This window comes from Acomys minous, assembly GCF_964271855.1.
Source record: "Acomys minous genome assembly, chromosome: 10".
Lineage (NCBI taxonomy): Eukaryota > Metazoa > Chordata > Mammalia > Rodentia > Muridae > Acomys > Acomys minous.
In genome coordinates, this window is record NC_140491.1 from 9,640,119 (window position 1) to 9,661,436 (window position 21,318).

Sequence of the window (21,318 nt, forward strand, 5' to 3'; positions counted from 1 at the left end):
TGCTGATATGTAATTACATGTTCCTGTGTAACAATTTACTTCAGCAGGGGTTACCAGTACATATGGTATTCAAATCTCAGCTTAGGTCAGAAAAACAGAAAGAAGAGTCAAATTGTATCATCTACATGATTTCTTAATTTTCATAAATTCTCTAATGACTAATATGGACCAAAAAACATCCCACTTTTTAATTAAATTCATAGTATGAATACATTTTTATACTTGTTGTGCTAAAAATCAAGCTTAAGTTCAATTATCATTACATGTGAGGGTTTGGATTCTATTGTTTAAACAACTTAACAATCATAAATATTTCAGTCTGTGTTTCTTTGAAGAAAATATTTCCAGTCCATTTCCTTCTAGAAGTATATTCTTATTCAGAACAAAGCCTCCTCAACCAGACAGCGTACATTTGAATGCCAACTGTGAATGATGTAGCCGTGACTAACTTACATAGCTTCTTCAGACCTCTGATTGTTTGTGTCTTATGGAGTCTTTCAATAGTTTGTTTGAATGAGTTATTGCCTGCAGACTACTTAGAACTATGGCCAACATAATGAGCTCAGAGGTACCATATTGCATGAAGTCTTGATGTTTTGAAATGAAAGTACAAACACTGGCTTCCTTCTTCCTTCTTTGGGTTCCTATTCCTTCGGTAAATTAGCATCAATATCTACTCCATCATGCTTATATAGAAAAAGAAATTGCCCTTTATCTGTGTTGGTAAGCAAACAGCTGACACACCCCACATACTTGCAGATAAACCATGTCCCTGAGGCATCGCACTCACCAGAAAGGATGTTCTATTTATTTGCTTGAAGAATGTGAATTTCTAACATTGCCAGGAATGATTAATTGCTGCAGCTAAAGCTGCCGCTGTTTTAAGCAGTTTTGATATTTTTGCATCTTACGTTCATTCTCTTTCCTGAAGCAAGCGGTTCTCTTGCTAAAGAGAGCCACAGGTAGTCTGCTGCTGATTCAGAAAGTCAAGCCTTATGCGTCATTTGCCCATCTCATTTTGACATCAAACTGGTCCAGTTGTTTTGGAAAAGCCCCTAAGGGAAAGGTTTTTACAAAATGGTTTCATAACCTTTTCATGTAGACAAATGTTGAGTCCCATTTTTTACACCCTTTGGCATTTTTACAGCCTTTTGGTGTATAAAATAGGCCATTCAGAAAAATCCCATGATAAAACTGTTGCCATAGAATGCGTCGAAAATGGTGGCTTACAGGTTCATAATTTAATCGGAAAGTGGATAAATGTGCTTGGTTTTTATTTTTTTAGGTGTGTGTGTGTATGTGTGTGCATTCAAGTATAGTGCCTAAATAATTTGGAGGCTTCGGATAACAGTGGAACTAAGTACCCCAAGGCCAGTGCTTGGGCCTGAACTTAAGTCCTTTGCAAGAGCAGTGTGTACCATTGACTGCAGAGTCATCCTCGATACCAAATATAATATTTTTTATTCTGAGCTTTTACATGTTTGAAAATATGATACTTGACCATTTCAGTGAAAATTACTGCATAGCTCATGTGGAGGAACGAAGGGTTTCCTGCTCAAAAGACACTAAAAGGCAGTGTTTCACAGAAATATTTTCTAGAGAAGGTTAGTCAGCTTTTGCTGTAGGTCATTCTCAGAATCATAGTCTACCAGGATGCTGGAGTTATGTGGGTCATTCTTTTAAAGCTAATAAAAACAGTGTACATTGTACCATATATAAACTATCTGAATGTATGTGTAGAATAATGTTCATATGCTACATATAGCTAGCTTCAGGTTATTACCATAAACATCATTGTGTTCCTATGGGCTTTAGACTTCAGAATGCCCCATAGCCTGATTCTGAACTTGGCCCAATTTTATTAAAGAAATGCCAGACATTGTTGACTTATTTAAAAATATAAGCAAGAACCTTCTAGAAATAGCAAAGTGTCTATGAATAATACTTGCCCAGAAGAATGTCAAACCAATCACAGAATATCACTCAATACTTAAAAGTACTCAGGGATGTTAATGTTTTAGACAGTATCCTATTATGTCACCCAAGCTAGCATTGGCCCTAAGTCCTCCTTCCTTAGATGGCTATGCGTTGACATTAATTCTCCTAGCTAAGCTCCTTTCATGGACTGAGAATGATTCATGCATTCATTAATAAATAGAAAAACTCTACTATTTGGTTTGTATTCTGATAGAAAGTGAACTATGTAAAACATTAATAACCAGTTTAAAAACATTGATGATTTGAAAAGAATCAGAAATCAGGAAAATACTGGATATGTTGAACATTAATATTTTCAATAGAAAAGTGAGGATTCTCAAAGTAGGGAAAAGGGAAGGGGAAGCCATTTCTGATTTTGAGAAAAATATATTTGTAAGAGAAGAAACCAATATAATGGCTGGTGGCATTCGTGAATGTTCAAGGAATAATGAGGAGGCTACAGGGGCTAGAATATTGAATGAAACATGAAATTTTCACCTTTTACTCTGTACAGAGTGATGAGCTATGTAATGTGGATACAGCTTAGGGATAGAGTTCATGCCTAGCATTTTCAAAAGGGCTTTGCATGATTACAAGAGCACAAATGCAATTTGGAATAAGAAAAACAAAAATCAAAAAGAATATAGGCTTCAATTTGAGTTTTTAGCACGAAGACAGGATATGGACTAAGTTATATTTTGTGAGAGGCTCCCTATATAAGTTGAGAGTAGACTATGTTGGAGCTAAGAGTACATGCAAGGACATAGCAGACACAATTTACTTTCAGCTCTCAAGACTAGAAAGAGGAAAGAATAAATATGTACACATATATAATTAATTACTGATAAACTGAGGAAGATTATTTTATTATAAATATTCATAGTGTGCATTGCCCAAAATTGTACATCATCTATTATCATTTGTTTCAAATAATTGCCTAAACAATTCTAAAACTAATGAAAATGCACACAAAAAGTCCATACTCCTTAATAAATTGTTCTACTGAAGATTATACATCTACAGTTCCAAGCTTCCCATGTTTTCAGTTTGCAAGAGTATTTTCTTATATTTGTATCTTTTTACCACATTATCATAATCTCATGAAGTTTTGTACTGATGAAGAATGAGTATATAAATACATGTCTCTTTTACTAGTTTGTAGAGTGAAAAATCAGCTTGAAACATAAATGTAACATATATATTATTTAATTATATATAAAATTAAAAATATACCAAAATATCTTTCAATGGATATTTTCCCATTAATATTGTTAATATTTGATCTTCTTGACAATTTTATGTGTATTTCCATATTAGAGCAACTATCTAGTGAGTTCAATTGCAATACAGGTGGGCTGGCTTTCAGTTTAAATTGAATCATAAAGACTAATTATGTTCCACTTACACAGATTGCTGTGAGCAACATAATTGATCATAAAGTTATATAGTCCTTCACAAAGTTAATCGATGATTGTTGACTCAAGAGCCTCTTGTATTTTATTTGTCTATACAACTTTTGTCTTGGGAATGAACTAATTCTTTAGGAAAAAATGTGTATATGAAGTTCATACTTATTTTCTTGGGACTATTTAAATTTTAAAAGAAAAGGTCATGATTTGTGTCTGTTACAGAGTGGTATGATTTCTTTTTTATATATAAAGATACTATTTACTTTTTCATGAAAATATACACATCTTAAAAGAATGTAAAAGCAAGTTACTGATTTGTTTCTGTTATAGAATGTTATGGTTTATTTTAAGGATTAATCCAGACTGCATTAATTTAAAGGCAGAAATACTAATTCAAGTTATTTTATAGAAACTCTCTTTCACATATTTTCCATATTACACTCTTCTTGACAAATCTTGACCTTGACAAATATTTTCCTATGAAATTGTAAGAATATCTTTCCTTTTTCTCTTCTGAACCCTCCTCTTTTAATGGAGAAAGTGGTCCTTTAGCATCTCATGGTACCTCCTGAACCTTTTACTTTCCATACATCGCTGGAATTGAAAAGGAATCAATTATCCATTAGTTCTTTCACCTAACTGACAATATTTTCAAATGCTTCCCTCCATCTCTCTTTCACATGGTTCATAACCATCCTTTTAAGGTTTAAGGGCTATTTAGGGAAATCACCCAAGCGCTAGACTTATTACAGCGTGGTACATCTATTACAGCATGGTACATCTATGTCCTTCTTTTCACTGAATCATCACCAGGTTTCACATCCACTCTTAGGTTAACTCATTTCTTAATTTCCTTTCATAGTTTCACTAAATCCACCCTCATTTTCAATGCTTTCCTATGTCCAAATGCATTTTTGCACCCTCCCCATAAATGTTTTTTTTTTCCACAAAACCTCTGGCCTTTTGAACTTGATTAGATAAATTTATTTTCTTACATATGATTCTTACACTTCACTGGCTCCTATTCTTTCTTTGCTTCTTTGTTCATTTGTTTCTTTGTTTGTTTCTCTTTCTTTGTCCGTCTTTCTTTCCTTTCTCACATCTAACTGCCTATTTATTTTTGATAGACTTCCCTTTCTTTTTGTAATGGATGCCCCCCATTTTTACATACATTTTCATGCTCTCATGCATTCATTCAACTTCAGTTTCACAATTCACATAATCTAAATGCCATTTCATTATTTAATGCTAACCAGGTAAAGAAATAGGGGTTATGTTGGGAGTGGAGGTGGATGCTTGTAGCTTCTGGACTCAGGGAGGCAGAGGCAGGTGAACTGCTGCTGTGATTTTTAGTTCAACCTGATCTAAAAAGTGAGTCTAGGACAGCAAAGGCTACACAGAGAAACCTTGTCTCAACAACAAAAATGAACAAACTAACAAATAAAAACTAAAGAAAATGAAAAAAAAAAAAAAAGAAATGGGTATTAGGCAAAAGTCAAGTTAATTGAGGTATAGTTACTATTTTTATCTTCTTGACAACATGACTTTAAAAATTAGCGAGAAAGTCAATAATTACATCTCTGGAAAGTCAGAGAAAAATAAGTGCCCCCCCCCAAGAGAGAACTAAAACTTTACCTTCATTTTCTACTAAATATATACAGATCTGGCCTATTTGGCATAAACAAGAGGGCTGGCAGTTCCTCATTATGTCAGCTAAAAGTGATGATCTTACTACAAGGAAGCACTGATATGCACAGATCTTTGTGCAACTTTAATGGAAACCTTATAATTTCGTACTTCCTAAAGTATCATAAAAATAAATCTTTCTTAGCATTATCTGAGTATTGCTATTTTGCTTTCCTAAGTTTCCTGGTTTAGTAAATGAAACTTTGTAAGTTCTAGAGAGGAATAGTCAAGGTGTCTTTCTTTAGGGCCTCACTAATTCCTTCCTTTAGTTTTGATTCATCAAAGGCAGGATTGCATATCTCTCAACTTACAAAATCAAATTAAATTACTTAGTCTTCACCTATTGCCATGTCCTGAGTTCTCTGCCCAATGGGCTTATAATATTACTGTTTCCAACTAAAAACAAAAAGAGATGGAAATAAAGAAAAAATAGAAGTGGTTTACAAAATATGCATAGCTTGTTATTTTACATTTTTCACAAGTTTTATGACTAGAAAAAAATTTCAGGATTACTTCATATCACAATAAATAACCTTACCCACAAACAAAAAATGAAGACTTACATTATCATTCACCGTTTTGAACTCATTGATTTTGGAATGAGCACTTTTCCTTTGGCACAAACTTTCCTTAAGTTTTATGACTCAAGAGGAGTGAGCAGCTTATAGATTCCCTGTAACGTTTCATAGCCTCAGTGTTGTATGCCATTATTGGCAGTGATGACATGAAGTGGCCAAATAGAAATAGTATGCAGTGTTCTATTTTAAACATTTTAATATGCAAATAACTTAAAGTTATTTGCACCACCAGCAGCAGCAGCAACACCACCACCACCAGCACCAGCACCACCAGCACCAGCACCACCACCACCAGCACCACCACCACCAGCACCACCACCTCCAGCACCACCACCAGCACCACCACCTCCAGCACCACCACCAGCACCACCACCACCACCACCAGCACCACCACCACCACCACCACCACCACCAGCAGCAGCAGCAGCACCACCACCACCACCACCAGCACCACCACTACCATCACCACCATCACCACCATCACCACCAGCACCACCACCACCACCACCACCAGCAGCACCAACACCACCACCACCACCACCACCAGCAGCAGCAGCAGCACCACCACCACCACCACCAGCACCACCACTACCATCACCACCATCACCACCATCACCACCAGCACCACCACCACCACCACCACCAGCAGCAGCAGCACCACCACCACCACCACCACCACCAGCAGCAGCAGCAGCAGCACCACCACCACCAGCACCACCACCACCACCACCAGCAGCAGCAGCACCACCACCAGCAGCACCACCACCACCAGCACCACCACCAGCACCACCACCACCACCAGCAGCAGCAGCAGCACCACCACCACCAGCACCACCACCACCAGCACCACCAGCACCATCACCACCACCACCATCACCACCAGCACCACCACCACCATCACCACCATCACCACCACCACCACCACCACCACCACCACCAGCACCACCACCACCAGCACCACCAGTACCACCAGCACCACCAGCACCACCACCACCACCACCACCACCACCACCACCACCAGCAGCAGCAGCACCAGCACCACCACCACCAGCAGCAGCAGCACCAGCACCACCACATTTATGGGTGCACTTCAATGAGAAGACGTTTACAGTCACATGTAATTTAAATGGCAAGGTCTTTAGACTTTTACTTGAGCATAGTAAAGCTGAAGTGACAATCTGAGTCAGCAAGCAAAATCAAATCTACGATGTCAAAATTAATGTCAAAGCCTTTATTGGTACCACCTAAACAATAATTTCAATCTATTTTGGTTATAATTATATAAGTATTCTATTTGGCAGTTAAGAAAATTGAGAGAGAGAGAGATCGAATTATTTAGAGGGACAGAGTTACATAACACAGGAAGCCCACAATTGTGACCATTACTGGGATCCAACGTTTTTGCAATCAAATTACTTTAGTGCCTTCATATAATGCAAATTGACATGACACAAAATAGATTTGTAGGACTTAGCTTGCTATATGTATCATATATTTTCTGTAATTTTTCTACTTCATGATAGATTAGGGAAAGTCCTTTTATGAATTGCTAGTCTTTAAATAGAGGGTCTTTGAACAATACAAGAAAGTTTGACAAACATGGGACTGAAATTTTGATATTTTTTAGGTTAAGTATTATAGTAAGTATAAGTGAAATCATTGAGTTTTATTTTTTAATTTGGGGTTGTTCTGGATTCATTATTTAGATGCCCAAAAGGCCTTCAGCACAGCTCATCTAAGTATATTGTGAAAAATAACATTGCTGCTTGGTATGTATCCTACCAAGCCACTTATTTTGACAAGACAGTAAATTAGGTAATAAATTAAATTTTAAAAGGAAAAAAAAGCTTTCATTTGGAATTTTCACCATGATTTCTAATTCTACTACATTCTGGTCTATGATCATGATATTGTCATCTCACTGTACCAGCTTCCCAGGGAGAAAATTCCTCTACATTTCAATTTACTTTCATGATCTTCTTTTGCTTTTGCCTTAACTTTGGTCTTCTGTGTACACTTCTTCCAACTTGTAGGTCTTTCACACATTAAATGAGTATGCAAATAAGAAGCAAATACTTCTTTTGTTAAAAAATTTAATCACCTCACAGCCTGATACCAGTCCCCTCTCCATCTCTCTTTCCAGTCCATCCCTCATGCTTCCTTGCCCACATTCCCCCCTCTCCTTCTCAGAGAAGTGGGGATGGTGCTGATAAGAAGTATCAAACCACCTGGGCACCTCAAGTAACAGCAGAGCTAAGTCACCCTCTCCCGCTGAGACCAGACAAGGCAGCCCAGTTAGGGGCTGGGATCAGAGTCAGAGGGAGCCTCTGTTCCCATTATTAGGGCACCTTATTTGTATCTTGAACATTTAAAAACATAGAGGATTTTTTGATATTTTTTTTTCATACTATATTTTTTGAGGTGTACCTTGGGAAATTGAAAAATACTTTTGTGGGGCTGGAGAGATGGCTCAGTGGTTAAGAGCACCACCTGCTTTTCCAGAGGTTCTGAGTTCAGTTCCCAGCAACCACATGGTGGCTCACAACCATCTGTAATGTGATCTGATGCCTTCTTCTGCAGATAAAGCACTCATATGCAATAAATAAAATAAATAAACCTTTAAAAAAGCAAAGAAAAATACTTTTGTAACACTTGTAATTCTTTGATTAAGCTTATTTTTTCTGCTTGAATTAAATGTTTCCAGATACTTAACAAACTCCTTCATTTAAAAGAAAAAACAAACAAAATAAAACAAAACAAAAAAACTCTCTTGATACGCAGATATTCAGCCTTTGAACTCTTAACTCTCAAGTTGTTCATAAATATCAATCCATTGTGTTTTCCGAGCCATTTGACAATGATAATTTTACTTATTGCATTATAACACACAATACTTTTATTGTTCTATATCTTTACATTACATGTATGCCATAATTAGTTATTCTAATTCACTCATTCTTTATTGAGGTAACAGATGATGTTCTATAGATCAAGTATTATGCAATGTTTTAGGTTCTTGCTGTTTCACCATTGAGAAGAGGAGTTGGGAATAAAGTTCCATCCCTAAGAAGCTATTAATAGACAACCAATAGATGCTAAGAGAGAAAGTCAATTTTCTTCATTGCAGCTCTTGGTGGGTTGACTAGTTGCACTAGAGTCTAGATACGCAAGAACATATGAGCAAAATGAACTATTTTTTATTGCTTGGATCAAAGAGTAGTAGAGGAACATGATCAAAATACATTCATTGTGTGAAATTCTGGGAGAATTGATATAAATAAGAACAAAAAGGAGAGGTTCCAAGATGACAGTGCCAAACACACACTGTATCTGATCTACAAGGAGGAGACTAGGGAACCAACCAGGAGGCACAGACCACAAGAACTGGCGATCACTAGGTGAGAGGGGTCCACACAGCGCAGACCACAGGCAGGTGTGGCCTCTGGTCATCCAAGGACCTACAAATGATTGGCGCCCAGTCCCCAGAGTCTGGACAGGAACCCAACTGCAAACTGCAAACGGAACCTTGCTCTACAGCAAGAACTCGGTATATGGGACTGAACTCCAGGCAGTGAAGCACTAGAGGCAGATTTCCTCCTGGTCTGGGGAAATCTCAGGACAACGGGTGGGTCTGTCCTCAGAACCCCCACACACCTGCACCACGCCAGTCCACAGAAAGCTCAGGTGACACACGGGGGCCCAGGAGGCTGTGGACACATTATCCAGCCACAGAATCGGGATCTGAACCGGGCCAGGCAGGAACCTAGCTACAGGCCCCAGCGCATTGTCCCTGCACAATTGGACAGATCTGACCCAGCCTAGCCAGGATCCAGAGCCTAGCAGTGCCTCCCATGCTCTTGTGAGAGGCTGGGAAGGACTGAGGGGATAGAGCAGAAATCTAGCTAATCAAAAACAATCAGAAGGCAGCAGCTGCTCTCTCCCTGGTGGGAGGAACTTACACCCCGCTGCATGGATGGATAAGGCAGAAACCTAAACAACTACTACAAGTCAGCAGGAGTTCAGGCAATCTAGGGTGATCTGAACCTAGGACCCAAAGCCCCAAGGCCCAAGGGCAGGTTATTCAAATCCCAGGCAAAGACAGGATAACTAGCTCTATATACACCACCTTGAACTGATCCTGGGGCTGTAGAGCACCAGCACCTACCTTTCCTGACCCAGCGGGGAGCCCAGGGTGTGGAGCAAAGCCTCCTGGGGCTGAAACTAGGTCATCTGCCTGTTTCAGTGAAGACTTCCCTATTCTCCACAGAAAAGGGCCCTCAGGCTATAATTGATCATCAATAATCTGCTCTCAACAACCAGTGAAAGACAACAGAAACTACCTCCCAACATCAGTGACAGCAAGATGACTAGAGGCCAGCAAAAAGCCATACAAAACAAAACCCAAAACAATATGACATGTCCAGGTCCCAGCTATCACAAAGAAAGCAATCCTGAGAACTCAAAAATAATTGAAAAACAAGAAAATGACCTTAAATTCTTAGAAATGGAGATGATAATACAGGAAATGAATAAAATCCATAAACAAATACAGGGAGATGCAGCCAAACAGGATAAAGAGATTAAAGAGTCCTAGCAAAAGGTACTAGAAGAAATTCAGGAAAATACAGTCAACCAGATGAAGGAAGTCAGTAAAATAGTTCAAGATCTGAAGGCCTATAAAGAGGCACTGGAAGAAACTCAGGAATATAAAAGTTATCAGATGAAGGAAACCAAGAAAACAATTCAAAGTCTGAAGATAAAAATGGAAACAATGATAATGGCAGAGATAGATGAAAAACAGGAGCGAGAGAACTTAGAAAAGAAAGCAAACAACACAGAGGTGAGCTTTTCTAATAGAGTCCAAGAGATGGAGAAATGAATCTCAAAACTAGAAGATATGATCGTAGAACTTAAAGCAACCATCAAGGAAAATGCTAAATCTGAAAAATTCCTGACACAAAACATCCAAGCAATCAAGGACACCATGAAAAGGCAAAACCTGAGGATAATAGGCATTGAGGAAAGAGAAGACACCCGACTCCAATGCCCAGAAAATATTTTCAACAAAATGATAGAAGAAAATTTCCCCAATTTAAAGCAGGAGATGCATATAAACATACAAGAGGCCTACATAACAACAAATAGAAGAGAACAGAAAAGAAAATCTTCCTATCACATAATAATAAAAACACAAAATATACAGAACAAAGAAAAAATACTGAAAGTGGCAAGAAAAAATGGCCAACCTGTCAGAATTACACCTTACTTCTCAAAAGAGACCATAAAATCCAGAAGAGCCTGCAAACCCCAAGAGACCATATGCAAGGCCAGGAGCTGGTTCTTTGGGAAAAAAACCCAGCAAGATAGACAAACCATTAGCCAAACTAACTAAAAGGCAGAGATGCACTATTGAAATTAAAAAAATCAGAAATGAGAAGGGAGACAAAAGAACAGACACTGAAGAAATACAAAGAATCATAGGATCCCACTTCAAAGGCAAATATGCCACAAATTTTGAAAATCTAAGGAAAATGGTTGATTGATTCCACTTGCCAAAATTGAAGCAAGATCAGATAAACAAACCAAGTAATCCTATTTTTCCTACAGAAATAGAAGCAGTCATTAATAATCTCCAAACAAAAAAAATATCAGGGCCAGATAATTTCAGTGCAGAATTCTACCAGACCTTCAAAGAAGAGTAATATTGATACTCTTCAAACTACTTCAAAAGATAGAAAAGGATGGAGCATTACCAAACTCATTTTATGAGGCCACAATCACTTTGATACCTACACTTCACAAAGCTCAACAAAGAAAGAGAATTTCAGACCAATTTCTCTACTGAACATTGATGTAAAAATACTCAATAAAATACTCACAAACCGAATACAAGAACACATCAAAGATATCATTCACCATGACCATGTCGGCTTCATTCCAGTCATGCAGGGATGGTTTAATATATGGAAATCCATCAATGTAATCCACCATATAAAGAAACTTAAAGAAAAAAATCACATGATCATCTCCTTGGATGCAGAAAAAGCATTTGACAAAATCCAACACCCACTCATGTTTAAAATTTTGAAGAGATCAGGAATACAAGGCATGTAACCAAACACAATAAAGGCTATGTACAGCAAGCCAATAGCCAACATCAATTTAAATGGAGAGGTATTCAAGGAAATTCCTCTAAAATAAGGGACCAGGCAAGGCTGCCCACTCTCTCCATCTCTCTTCATATAGTTCTTGAAGTTCTAGTTAGAGCAATGAAACAACAAACTAGATCAAGAGGATCCAAATGGGAAAAGAGGAAGTCAAATTATCCCTATTTGCAGATGATATGATAGTATACATAAGTGACTCCTAAAATACCACCAGGGAACTCCTATAGCTGACAGATACTTTCAGCATATTGGCTGGGTGAAAAATTAATTTAAAAAGCCAGTAGCCCTCCTATATACAAATGGCAATTGTGCAAAGAAAGAAATTAGGAAACTACACCATTCACGACAGCCACAATCAATATAAAATATATAGGAGTAACTCTAACCAAGCAAGTGAAGAATTTGTTTGAATGAAATTCCAAATCTCAGAAGAAGGAGATTGAAGATGACAGTAGAAGATGGGAAGATCTCCTTTATTCATGGATCGGGAGATTCAAAATAATAAAAATGACCATCTTAACCAAAAGCAATTTACAGATTCAATGCAATCCCTATCAAAATACCTACACAATTTGTAAATGAAATTGAAAGATCAATTCTCAACTTCATACAGAAAAACAAAAAATCCAGAATAGCCAAAACAATCCTCTACAATAAAAGATCCTCCAGAGTAATCTCCATAACTGATCTCAAGTTGTACTATAGAACAACAGTAATTAAAACACCATGGGACTGGCACAGCAATAGGCTGATTGATCAACAGAATTGAATTGAAGACCCAGAAATAAATCCACACACATGTGGACACTTGAGTTTTTACAAAGAAGTCAAATCTACTCAAATCAACAAATGGTAGTGGTCTAACTGGATGTATACATTTAGAAAAATACAAGTAGATCCATATTTATCTCCATGCAGAAAACTGAAGTCCAAGTGGGTTAAAGACCTCAACATAAACCCAGAGACACATGATCTGTTAGAAGAAAAAGTAGGGAAGAACCCGGAACCTGTTGGCACAGGAGACAACTTCCAGAACAACTCCAACAGCGGAGATCTTAAGGTCAGCAATTAATAAATGGGACCCCATGAGGCTGAGAAGCTTCTGTAAGGGAGAAGACACTATCAACAGAATAAAGTGACAGCCTACAGACTGGAAAAAGGTCTTCACCACCACTACATCTGACAAAGGTCTAACATCCAAAATATATAAAAAGCTCAAGAAATTAAACACCCCTAAACCAAATAACCCAGTTAAAAATGGGGCTCAGAATAATACAGAGAATTATCAACAGAGGAATATGGAATGGCTGAGAAACACTTAAAGAAATGCTCCACATCCTTAGTCACCAGAGAAATGTAAATCAAACAACTCTGAGGTTCTATCTTACACCCATCAGAACGGCTATGATCAAAAACTCAGGTGACAGTACAGGCTGGAGAGGATGTGGAGAAAGGGGAATACCCCTTCATTGCTGGTGGGAATGTAAACTGGTAAAGCCACTTTATAAATTGATCTGGTGCTTTCTTAGAAAACTGGGAATAGGGCTCCCTCAAGACCCAGCTATTCCACTTCTTGGAATATACCCAGAAGATGATCCACCACATAACAAGGTCATATGCTCAGCATGTTCATAGCAGCCTTATTCGTAATAGCCAGAACATGGAAACAACCTAAATGTCCCTCAGTTAAAGAATGGATAAAAAAAAAACCTGTGGTACATTTATACTATGGAATATTACTCAGCTATTAAAAACAAGGAACTCCTGAAAGTTGTGGACAAATGGATGGAACTGGAAAGAGTTATCCTGAGTGAGTTAACTCAGACCCAGAAAGACACACATGGTATATACTTACTCATAATTGGGCACTGGCCTAAAAGGGGTGTCCTTTGAAAGTTCTCACTTACCAGGACATTGGGATAGATGCAGAGACTTCCTATTGGGCTTCTAGGTGAGAAATATATGTGAGAATGGGGAAATAGAAGGATCCAAAGAGTCCTAGAAACCTATAAGAAGAACATCATGATGGGCAGATCTGACCCAGGGGGTCTCATCAACCTACTACACCAACCAAGGACAGTACATGCATTAAACATTGAACCCCTACTCAGATCTAGCCAATGTACAGTATATTCCCCACAGTTGTTTGGAGAGCATGGACTGACTCTGACATGAACTCTGGTGCCTCCTATTTGACCACTTTGCCTTGGTGTGGAGGCCTGGGGGCACTCAGAGAAAGGATAAGCAGGCTACCAAGATGAGACTTGATAGGTTGTGACCATATGGTGGGGGAAGAAGTCTCCTTCTGTCACAGACCTATGGGAGGGGAATACAGTGAAAGAGGGACAGAGGGAAGAATGGGAGGATACAAGTAACGGGATAACAATTGAGATGTAATCTGAATAAATTTATTAAATTAAAACAAAGAAGAGAACGGAAAGGAATTTAGTCATAAGGAACACTAGGGAACAAGCAGACTCTTTAGAACACGAAGACCAGAAGTTACAGACTATAAACACATGAGAGCCACAGAAACTAGAGCTAAGAAGAGAAAATTCCACCTCTCCTGTGAATTTCATAAACGAAGGCATCTTCTTTGTTCCTGCACAAGGAAGTACTGACCTTCACAGTGTATCATTTCAAAGATAGTCATATTGATGCTGAATGTAAAAATGATCAATATAGGTGTCCTAACCTCTTCACAAAGCTTGGTTCTTCATGTTCTGGATAAAGAAGTCAAGTTTACATGCTTATAATCTACTCTAAATGATGTTAGGGTCTACTTTAAAGGATGTTAAGGGATAAGTTCTAGCTCTGGCTTGAAGAAGCCAGTATCAATTACAGGAAAAGTTTCTTTGGATGTATATATTAATGTGCTTTTAAAATTATCTAGTTTGAATATATGCATTGCATGAAACTACAATGTCAGGTTGTGTGCTAAACTTGTTTATAATTGTCATTATAGAGCCAGTGTTACTATGAGAAAATTTAAAATATAGTAAAATAATTGAGTAAATCAAGTAAGATGTTTTATTATTCTATCAATATAAATAAGCATACTGAAATTATTTTATAGTGCATATGATATGAAACAAAGGCAATTGTACTTTTCTGATTAATACAATTTCAGAATAATTAAAAAATGTATATTGCATAGTGATTTAAATACTGTTACAAAAGTCTTTTTAAAAATAGTTCTTATTTTGTTATCTGCAGATAAATAAAGACTAGACATCTAGCTTATAAGATATACATTGGTTGTTATTTTTAAAATTGAATTGAGACCTCAGATGCCTTGTAGGATATACATTGGCTTAATATTCTCAGTACATAATTATGTTTTCTCAGAAGCTAGTAAATAAATCTCTAAGTGGTTCTCATTTCTTCTGGGACTTCAAGATAGAAAGGACAATTTGTAGCTGGATTTTAAATTCAAGAGCATATTTTGATCTTTGTAGAAGTTATCTATTTTAGCAATTACCTGTCATCTTCTGGGAAAAAGAATGGAAATGAAGCCAGAGTAAAGTAAGATTTCATTGAGAGGTTTTTATAGACCCAAAAGACTTTGCATAATTGAAATTTTTGGTCAAGAGAGAATGATATGAAATTGATCTTTCTGGTTATAATATTGACCAGCTTTTTAAAATGAAATAACTGCTTAGATAAATATGGGGCCTAAGGAAATAGACTTATTTTTATCTTTTTCTCATATTTGCATATCTCTTCCCATGTTCAAAATTAACTATTTTTGAATTATTGGCATATATTTTTGCTAGATGATCAGTTAAATAATGTGACAGTACAACAAGATTATAAACTAACTTTTGACAGTATGCATTGCTCTTGAATATGCAAAGGTATACTAAAATTTGTAAACCTTGTTTTCAGTACAATATCTACCATAGACTCTGATAACTAGCATTATCATTAAACAATAATATATGCTATTAAAGAAAGTAGAAGAAAAAGAGCAAAGAAATACAAAGATCAAAAGGAAAATCACAGGAAACAAATGTAGATATAGAGACTCAGACATTGGTGTGCTTAGAAGTCCTCTAAGGACGTAAAATGGGAAAAGGAATAATGAAGAGTAAGAAAGAAGTAAAAGAAAAAAATCACCAGAAAAAAAATCTGAGAAAAACAAACACCAAAAATGCCATTGAATTCATTTTGTGCTGCTCATCTGGTGCTTCTATGGGGCCTTGCATTAAGAGTGGTTTATACACTCAGTGAGAATAAGTTAGAGAAAACAAATTTTAATTTGTTAGTGCTTATCAACTGGATATCCCTTCTGTGTTAAGGATTTGGGATTGTGTCTATGTCCACCTCCATACTGGGACACATCATAGCTAGAGCCATGTACGCCTAATGGTTGCCATCTCAGTCTCTGGTAATGGGTTTCTAAATAACACTCATGAAACTTAAGAGATAAGACCAGCAGTCAGGATATTATAACTTTATACAGCGTGAGGATCTACAAAGGTAATAAGTAGGAAGCTCATCTAATGGGATGAAAAAACAAACAAACAAACAAACACTACCTATTCATCTAACAGAGGAATGTTTCCAGAATATATGAAGTGGCAAGTTACAGAATAAGAAAAGATAGCTACACATCTGTCAGAGGGCTAATGTCTAAAATATATATCTAAAGGCCTCAAAAAACTGGACATAACAAAAGAGAAATCAATTTAAAATTGGGCACAGATCTAAAGAGAGTATTCTCAAGAGAGGAACTCCAATAAAGAGAGGAAACAACTTGTTGCATATTGAATTTGTTGAACCTCTTGGGTTTGAGCTTAATTCGGGGGTGATAAATAAAAATATGGGCTCATTTTCTTTCACATTTAAATACGGGTTTTCTATCATCAGTTGTTAAAGGTGCTGTATATTTTTGGATATCTCTCCCATTTCTACTTATTTGTTCTATGGTTTCTTAATGTGCAGTGCCGTGGTGCTTTTGTTACAATAGTTCTGTATTATAATTTTAAATCAAATATTGCAATACATCATGGAGGATTGTTTTTATTAAGTATTTCATTGGATTTTTTCTTTTTATATGTTGAAAATACAACTAATATTTCAAGATTACGTCATTGTATTGTATTGCGTATGTAGACACCAGCATGAAGTGCTGTCAATTGTTAAGTAACTTTGGTAGAGTGTAATGCTCAGAATTATATTTCATATCAAGCAAAAACCAAATTCTATGAAAAATGAATGTGCTTGTTTAAATTCACTACAGGGCGTGCATGGAAAGATAGTGGGTACTGGGAACAAAGTTCAACTGTGTAGCATGTGTAAGCTATGTTAACCAGAGGGGCAGAGTTAACCCTAGAAACTCAAATGTTGCCAAGAGAAAAGGCTTTAAATGTTCTTATCTCATAAATAATAAAGGGTCACATAATATGACAACATCCTGAGGTTGATTGGTTTGATCTCAGAAACTATCTCATGATATCTGTACAATTACATTTAAGCTACATAGGATATACATGGTCTTTGTAGTCAGTCAGGTCTCAGTAAAGCTGTAAAATTATTTAAAACTCAATTTTCAGAACTGGATGTAAGTTTCAGGTTTAACGTTTTGTTTCAAATCATTAGTGGTGTGAAATGTTTGAATTGAGATGCTTGGTTTTTTGGAGAATGATTCTAGAATGAATACAATCAGCACCTTTTGGAGTTTAACTTTCAAAATTGATAAAGTATCTAGAAGACGCTATTTTACAGCAGCCTTCCTAGTGTTCTGGTTTTAAATCACTGGGTTGTCGCATCATGAATTTTCCACGGTTGTGTTTCCCTAGATGAGATAAGCACAGAATCACTAAAGTGTGGTTTGTTAAGGGAACGAAAGTTCTCTTTTCCTCCTAGCCAGTCTACAGCCACAGTAATCGGCTGGGTAATGAAGGAGAAACAGTCAGTTTTCCTCAAGGATGAATCTCTGATATGTTGCCTATGATGGAGGGGTTAGGTCTGTACCATATCCACATAGGCAAGGCAGCGCTAATTGGACTCCATAGGTTTTATACCTGTGTATATGTGTATATATACATATATGTATACATAATGTATATATGTGTATATAGAATGTGTGTGTGTGTGTGTGTGTGTGTGTGTGTGTGTGTGTGTGTGTATTTAAAAAGGATGTGTGTTGAGAGAAAGATGTGTGTTAAGAGGGAGCGCTGGAGAAACTAGACTTGGGGCTGAAAGGGTTGATGTGAAAAAATGCATTATATTCAGGTATGAAATTCTAAAGAATATTAATAAAAGTTCTAAACCCTGTTAGATACATTTTAAATTTCATTTTTAAAATAGTTTTATTTTGTTTATTTTTATTATATTATGTTCTTAGTTTCATCCTATATTTAGTGGCTTTCCCAAAACATACAAAAATCTATTTTGTAGTATCAAAAGTTTGTGTAGTCTCTTTAGAGAGAGACCTGAGGTAAACTAAGCTCCTATTTGAATAAAAATAATTTCTCTGGTCCTTTCCCCCAATTTTAATATAATTGGAACATTCCTAGACATATTTTAACAGATTTGCAGTGATATTTGAGATGATCCTTCTTTAATTGTAGGCTATATGGAGAAGCAAAGAGCATCCCAACAATATCAGTAGGGATTCTTTAAAGCAAATATCAGGGGCTTTGTTTGTAATGATTTCTCAGGGGTCATAATCACATGGTTGATTTTCCTTTCAATCAGTTTGAATAGATGAGTACTGTGACTAGGTGAGCTTACTATATCCATCTGCTCTGGGGAACAGCCTGAGTTCTGTAACAAGAACTGGAAAAACATACTAAGATAACCAAGACCCAGAAAAACAATGCATCCAACTTGAGATACTGCTTGAAAATGCCCTTTGTATTTACACACACACACACGCACACACACACAAGCACACATATGTACACACGTGTAACATATACTTTTTAATGTCAACCAAATAGTTTATTGGTTAAAGACAGTTATTTCCATGACAGATAACCTAAGTTTGCTCACTGGATGAAAGGAGAAAACCAATTCACCCATCAATTCTCTGACCTCTACACATCTACTAGGCATACACAGGCTTATTCATACATGCAGACAGAAAAATGAACAAATTTCAAAAATATGTAAAATATAGGTTTTCAATAGAGGGAAAATAACTTGAAAATAATATTGTCCTATGTAGTTAAAAAAGCAAAATTTATACCTAGAGGAACATAAAAGTCATTAGTCAAAAGAAAATCTGTAAGATGATAAATGTGCATGCTCTATGTAAAGTTCTTGGACTGTAATTAATGAATGATAAAACCTCATGGGCACCTCTTACTACTTAATATCACAATATAGTACCCCGCATAGATGCAACATAAATGCCCATCAGCCGATGAACGGGTGGTGGATAGGCAGTGCCTATCACAATGAAACGCTATTCCTCTGTCAAGAGAAATAAAGTTATCAAGTTTTCAAAAAATATGGATGGAACTGGAAAAAATATACTAAGATAACCAAGACTCAGAAAAAAAGCCAAATGTTCTCTGTTATGTGTGGATTTTAGTTTGAGTACATAACTAGTCTTAAGCATAGAATCAGAGGATGTAAGCAAGGACCAATGTGGGGTGGAGAAAAACATTAGAAACAGGGAAGGGTTGTTAGTAAACACAAGTGTTATGAGGGAGACAGTAAGTACAACAGAGAAGGAAATTAGGTAGGGCAGAAGGAAGGAGATGCTGAGGGATAACGGGAGGGCTTAGAAATAATACTGAAGATGTTTGAAAAAGCCACAAGGAAACCCCTGATTTTATATATGTACATACATACATACATACATACATACACACATGTGTATAGTTTAATCATTTACCTCACATTTATATGTATGTATATATATATTTATATATTTATGCATGTATAGCTTATCTAGTTAGTTAGTGTTTCCTCAAGAAACGCTGTGGAATTCATCCTTTAGACATTTCTTGTTGGTCAGAAAGGTTTAACCTTTCTGCCAGGGGGGACAGTGAATACAGGTTATGGCCATTGTTCTAAGTCTCTTGTCAGGTCTTCAGAGCAAGACCCTACTGCTGAAGACAGCATATACTTCAGTCACAGGGTTTGGAGAAATTAAGCTGGTACTGACCTGGAAGCTTCCTCGATGGTGGCTGGATCTCATGGTGTCAGGAGGTTCTGTGCAGGCTTCTGGAGGGGAAAAATCTTACTGTACAACCCAGCTATAAATCCCGTGAAATACAGTTCTGTCTGGCTTTCCAAGATATGCTCAATGGTGCAACTGTGATACTAATATATTGTGGGTAAGCAACAGCTGTCTGATTAAAATTTCAATTTTCCAATTGTAAATTGTAGTTTATTCATGAAGTACAAAGTTATTTTATGGTTTGTGAATAATTAAATAAGGCATTTTACAATCTACCATGTTAAACATGTATTTTATAGAATACTACAGATAAACTGTCAGTGGCTTTGAAATGTACAATACGTCATTGTTGATTATATTCTCTGTGATTTTGATTGGCAGTAGCATCTTGAGTTCAACAGGACATTTATGAAACAAGAACATCTATCTTTTCTGTGATGGAGTGATCATGACTGCAGAATACATAGTAATGTATTCATGATTGTATTCTATGAGAAGGACATGGCCAGGCGAGCGCATCATTCTGGTTGAATGCCAGAAAAATATAAATCATCTCCATGGATTTCTGGAGAGCAGCTAGCTGTTTAGTCATTTCAGAACTTATGAGGCTTCCAAAATACTGAGGAACATATGCCACGTGCAGAATAAAAATGATGGTTTAATGGGAGATAATGCAGCAAAGATCTGGAAAACACTGGCTGCAAAATTAGCATCATTCTGAAAACAGAGTTTATTAAAGCAGTATCCTACCTTTGTATGATTCTGATCCCAGTAGGATAGCTGAAGCATTCTGCTATTGAAATTCCATCTTAAGAAGGAATTAAATGCCCTTGTATTTCCAAGAGGAAGAAATAAATCCCAAAACTTTGTCTCCCTTCTTCCTGTCAGTACATATAGCACAACTGAATGTGAGCAGAGGGAAACATAAATATTTCTTCCTGGAAATCCTAGGAGACCTTTCTGTTCTCCAAGGCATTGTTGCAAACCCTAAGAAAAGTTTCATTATAAAAGCTTTAAGTTTCATTGTATACAACAACTCCCTTTTCGTTTGTGCATTTACATCAGGGGAAGACACTACTGACTCTTCGGATTGTGTAATGCATGGGAGGGAATGCTGTGATGTGACTTGGAGGATGAGAACTGTATTCAAAGGTACTTTCTAGGTAATTGTGCTTATATTTCAAGGTCTACCATATTTACCAGAGCATGGGGCATTTTCATTCTCTGATCATTTTCTACATATCTATGGAGAAAAGGAAAGGAATACTCTTTGAATGTTAATTAGTGCTTCTTTACTCAAGGTTGTAAACAAATCTGTATGTCATGCTAAATATCATTATTTTGATATGGAGTAAATGATA